Source organism: Mesoplodon mirus (genome assembly GCF_964341445.2).
Source record: "Mesoplodon mirus genome assembly, chromosome: 2".
NCBI lineage: Eukaryota > Metazoa > Chordata > Mammalia > Artiodactyla > Ziphiidae > Mesoplodon > Mesoplodon mirus.
The window spans coordinates 108188765-108194846 of NC_138977.1; positions in this window are offsets into that span (position 1 = coordinate 108188765).

Sequence of the window (6082 nt, forward strand, 5' to 3'; positions counted from 1 at the left end):
GTTTTCACACAAAAGCATTTGATTCACGTACTGCAGCAAACAAACATTTGCTTTAGGCAGTTGAGGCAGCCAAAAGTTCTTACAGAAACATTTCACAGGCTGGCTGGCATCCCTCCCTGGAGCAGGGCTTGCTGATGTCCGAGAATGCTTGTGAAGCCAGTTGCTGACCAAGAGAATCCTTTGCAAGACATTTAGGCCATGAAGAGGCACAAGCATTTTCAAAATAAATCTTATGAGAAAATGTGCTTCTAATTATGATGTTTCTATTAGAAAATTTCTTCATGTCTTTACAAAGCTACATTTGCTGATATAAATTCAGCCTTTGATGTAATCACAAAGCCAAATTCTTATGAAAGTTCACAAAGGCAGATTTCACATAAAAACTCATACAGTTCAGGAATCATTATTTATGCAAGAGCCCATGAGAGTTTCATTACATAAATAGTCCTATTACTACATTAAAGGCTATTTTCTCTCTGAACAAGATGTAGATTATATGTGTAAATATGTTTTTCTTAAGTGCCTGTCTACTTCACTGTAAAGATGCAGCTTCCACATAAAAAACTCTTATTTTCCATATTACTTGAATGCTATTGGAATGAATCAGTATTTCTGAGGAAGTCATTTACTTAACTATATGTTCTTTAAGGAATGGGGAAATTGATTCTTAACTTCTGCACCAAAGACAGAGTTTCCTAGCAACAGGGTGAAGACTGCTTCTTTGACTAGTTCTAAACTGAGAATAGTTACTAGCTGGCTTAAAAGCAAACTAAGAGAGGTTATTCTTAGATGAATGAATGATTGAAAACACACACAAAGTGTCACTTGGAGTATATTTGATAGAACACATGACAAGTTGGATTGCTAAGCTAATCAACTTGCAAGAAGAGTTTACTGATTACTTTCTATGGATTTGATTCTATTTTGACATTGCTGCAATGGGGCAGATATGATGCAGAGAGCAGGTATGCAACCATAATCATTATAGTAACAATTGATTTAGCATGTATTATGGGCCAGTGCATACAGGTGAAATAACTTTAAAAATAAGTAGAGAATGGCTGATCAAGGTCCAACCGAGGTCTGTCTGATATTAAAAGCTTGTAAACTGTACTGCCTTTACATGGGAAGCCCAAAGTATTTCTTGTCTTCCAGAAACTTTCAAGCTCATTGTAAAGAAAACACACCCAAAAGATTTAGGGACTCGCCTAAGAGAGTAGATGTTTAAGGATTAATAATATTAAAGTAACAAAAGCTTGCATTTATTGAGCCTTACTTGGTGTCAGGGACTGTGCTAAGGACCTGACATCATTAAGGAGATGGAGCTTGGGCTTGGCCTCAAAACGGGTGGGGAAAGATAGAAGCAAGGTCCTTTGAGAGGATGAAACAGCATGGGGAAGGGGGTGCTATTTGGCACCTGTCAGGCTTGGGGTGACAGGTTGGTGTGTGGGGTGGCACTGAATGGGTAGGTGGCCCCAATTATGGAGGGCCTTGCAAACCAGACTCTATTGCAGGCATTTGACCCAGGAGAGACATGTGGACTCATTCCATGTTCTTAAACATTGGAGACATGATCATTCCCCCCTGTAATTACTAGGATAAAGGGAATACAGCTATCCCCTGCTTTTCAAAAGTTCACTTTACACCACTTTGCTTTAGCAAAACACCTACACTAACACCTGTTTCTGATAGCCAAAAGAAATCCAAAGAATATTTTCACTTTTACAAAAAAAGGGGGAAAGTGCAGATAGCATTCAGTATGTGTTTTTCAGTGAGCCGTTATAGAGGCAGCTCACAGCGCACCCCAAGTGGTGAGAATAGCAGTGAGAACAGCACCTCCAAGCTCCTTCCCGGGGACTACCCTCAGCAGCTCAGCATCAAGCTGGCATAACTTGAACTGAGTCCATGAGCATTGGTGCTTTATCTTGATTTATTTTGTGCATTCGTTAGCAAGATGTGTCCTAAGGTAATTGCTTCTCCACTCTACGCCATTTCTGCTTATGAAAGGTTTCACAGGAACACTCTACTTTCAGATAGTGGGGGGAACCTGTATGGATTTTCTGTTGAAGTAACTACTGCCAATGTTCTCACTGAAAGGCTTGCCAATTACTCTACCACCAACATGCCAACAGGATTTTAGAGTTTTCCTTCTGCCATATTTTCAAACACTTTAATATTTGCTAATTTTTTCTTTAAAAGTGATAGCCCATATTTTTTGCTTTGCACATCTTTGGCTTTTGATGTGATGGTGCACCTATTTGTATATAAAGTTAATTTACAGTAACTGGCCATCTACATTTATTTTTCTGTGAATTCATGTTTGTATTTCTTTTCTTATCCTAGTGGGTAGGTTTTTTTCTTGTTGATTTATGGAAACTCTTTATATATTATGTTTTCTATCTCTTTGTTTATCATATATGTTCAGTATTGTCTCAGGGTATTGTTTTTCTTCCAACTTGGATTATAGTGTATTTTTTCCATATACATTACTATTTATGTAGCTAAAGGTAAAAATCTTTTAAATACAGATACTAGGCTTCATATGCCTAGAAGGAAATGCCAACATTATAAAAAATATTCCAGTATTTTCTCCTAGAACTTAAATTTTTTGATACATTTACATTTCTACACATTTGATACATTTGATCCATCTGGAATATAATTTGGTTTAGGTGTGAAGTAGAAATTTATTTTCATTTTTGCTACTGATTTGAAATGTCTAATTATCATATGTTAATTTTCTATACATGGGTCTGTTTCAGATTTCTGTTCTATTTCCTTACTCTATGATGAAATGACATCATATTGGTTTAATTACTATCATTTTATAAAAATGTCCTGATACAGTATAGCGCAGTGGTTAAGAGCATAGTAGAGAAGAGCACAGACTCTGGCACTGAGACAAGTTGATCAGTCTCTCTGTTCCTCAGTTCCCTATCTTTAAAACAAGGATAATAGGGTGGTCATGAGGATTTTATGAGTTTCTATATATAAAGTACTTAAAACAGTGCCTGGCACATGGTAAGTATTTGTAAAGGTGTTGGCTGTTTTATTATTTATTATTTGTCATAATTTTTCACCAAAATTTTCTTGCTTGTATTATGCATCTTCTGGATGATTTTTAGAATCAGTCCCTAAGAGGGTTTATCAAGAGATTCTCAAAAGACAATTCCCTTCTTACGAGGAACTCTGATACCACCTGTTAAGGTAATTCATTTTCCCCTTGGCACATAATAAGCACGTAATAAGTGGCAATCATTGTTAAAGTTATTATTTTGGAAGGAACAGCAATAGTGAGAAAGTGAATACATTTTCCTCAGATGTCTCATTCTCCTCCACCTGCTTGTAACGGAACCTATGTAGAGAAGGAAGAGAAAGCTGGGGAGTGGGGGATGGAGGGAGGGTGCCAAAGGAGCAGCTTCTCTTAAATTCCTTTGCAGGATTTTGTAAGTAGGTCTCTTTCTTGCCCCCTCAGAGCATTCTTCTGTGGCCCTTGCCTTTAAAGAACTTTTGTGGAAATCAGAAGGGGCTGTATTTCAGCCCCTTCCTCCCCAGCAAGCATGTTGGATCCTCAGAGATCTGGGGGAGATAAAAACTCCCAGAAACTGCATTGGGGATTAACGTAGGCTTTAGCAGAGAGATACTCAGTTGTTTAGCTAAAGCAGAAATCATACTGAAGTGCCTACAGGTGCCAGCAGCCAATGCAAATCAAAGGTAGTCAAACTATTCTCTCATGAACCTCCTGAAAAATTTTCGGAAAACCACGTACCCTTATCAGATTTTAGGTTAACATCTAAAATTTTTAATAGTGAGCTTAATAGTTAGTTTTAAAAGGTAATTAGTGGTGCACTGTAAACAGTGACATTTTAAAATAAAAGCCTTATATCACTCTGATAGAATTTAAACCCCATTGCAATTTGATAACCACCATCAACCATAAAAAGATATACCAACAAATTTTATTTGACAAATTTTACTTCCTTTTTCTCCTTGAACTTATTTTGTAATTTCTCTTCTCCCACAAAATTTTATTTGAATATAATGTTTGATTTAAAGTGTTTTATTCATCACACTTTCAGACTTCTCTGCCACATAAATTAAAATACAAATTGAAAGTTTATTTCCTGTGACCATAAGAGCGTATGTGTTAAAATCTTTTCTTCTGGAAAAATTGATTAAAACAACCTGAATATACTTGTAAAGTTGTTATGAATAACTACTAAACATAAAATTTTATTTTAAGTGCATACCTGTATGAGATAGGTGGGTTTTATTTTTTCCAATTAGTTCATATATGCGTAGGTGAACATTACTTAATGCTAGAATGAGATCGGGGTCAGCACCAAATCTGTTCCTGTGTTTGGTGTTTATAGATGTAAGGGCTGAGAAACCTGGTTTATAAAAACAAGTAAATGGGAACAGGAACCATTTTGTTACAGCAACATCAAGATCAATATTTTGAATTGTCTTACTGTCACCCAGAGAGTTGTAACACCCTGAGGCAATGCACCACAGTAGGATTTGAGATGGGTAGAATGTATGCCTTTGTTCTGCCTGGCGGGTTGGGTTCTCCTGAGGCAGATGCTGAGACAGAACGTGAAGGCAAGCTCTCTATTAAGGATCAACACCTGTGAGGAGGAGGAGGCGGAAGCAAGCCTGGACTGGAAAGAACTTGGTGAGCACGTGGCCAACCCAGGAGGCAGCTCTGAAGCGATTATTGCCCATTAGAGATGTGTTGGTGACAGGCTGAGATGGCGGACCTTGATGCCGCTACACGCTCAGTCACCCGGGTAGGGTGGGCCTTTAGTAGATGAGGCCAACCCTGAAGGAGCTTGCCCAGAGGGCCAGTGTAGTCATTTCCTGGGGTTGCCATAACCAATTGCCACAGACTGGGTGGCTTAAAAGTGACAAATTCATCCTCTCAGTTCTGGAGAGCAGAAGTCCAAAGGCAAGGTGCTGACAGGGGCAGTTCCTTCTGGAGGCTCTGCAGGAGACTGCTCTGTGCTTCTCTCCCGGCTTCTGCTGGCTCCTGACACTCCTGGGCTTTCCTTGGCTCAGATCTCTGCCTCTGTCTTCACATGGCCTTCCCCTCTGTGTTTCTGTGGTTCCCTACTTTTCAGTCCCTTCTAAAAAGACACTCCTCATTGGATTTAGCCCCCCCAAATGTAGGATGATCTCAAGACCCTTACCTTAATACAAAGACCTTTATTCCATGTAAGGCAACATTCTGAGGCTCCAGATGGCTGTATCTTTTGGAGGTCACCATTTGACCCACTACAGGCAGCTAGTCCTTTGTTGAAGGGGGAGTTGAGCAGTGTATCTTGGTATCTACAACATTTTGCAATGTGAGAAAAAGGTGATTGTAAAGGGGAGCTGAGAAAAAGAGGACAGCTCTGAGGCTCAGAAGGCAAGCAGTTTGCCAATCAGATCGGCTTTAGAAATGAGAGCATATGGAAGCTGCGTGTCTAGAAATTGATACTCCTTGGAAAGCCTTTGTGTACCCCAGGGTGACAAGTAACCCAATTTGAGGATTTAGTTCAAGCTGACTGTTTCCTTGCAGGAATACAGGCCTCAGGTTGCTAGATCTCCAGTTATTTAAGAGAATGAGAAATTCACACTTTAAGTGATATCTCCTTATTTTTAAATGTTGTCAACTAATTCAAAACAAACAAACAAATAAAACCTGTAGAGACCCAAGGAAAAGCATGTTGTGAGCTGAATATATAGCCACTGAGATAACCTGTGCTCTATGTTTCTATCCCTACTCCTACCATAGTAAGTAAAAGAAATATCAGTGCATCTTCTTTGATGGCCACCAATTTACCATCTCACCTGGAGAGCTGTATCAGTCAGGGTTCTCCAGAGAAAGAGAACCAATAAAATATGTGTGTATGTATGTGTGCGTGTGTGTATATATATATATATATATATATATATGTATAGAGAGAGAGAGAGAGAGAGAGAGAGAGAGAGAGATTTATTTTAAGAAATTGGCTCATACGATTGCGGGGGCTGGCAAGTCTGGAATCCATAGGGCAGTTTGGCAAGCTGGAAACTCAGGCAGGAATTAATGCTGCGGTCT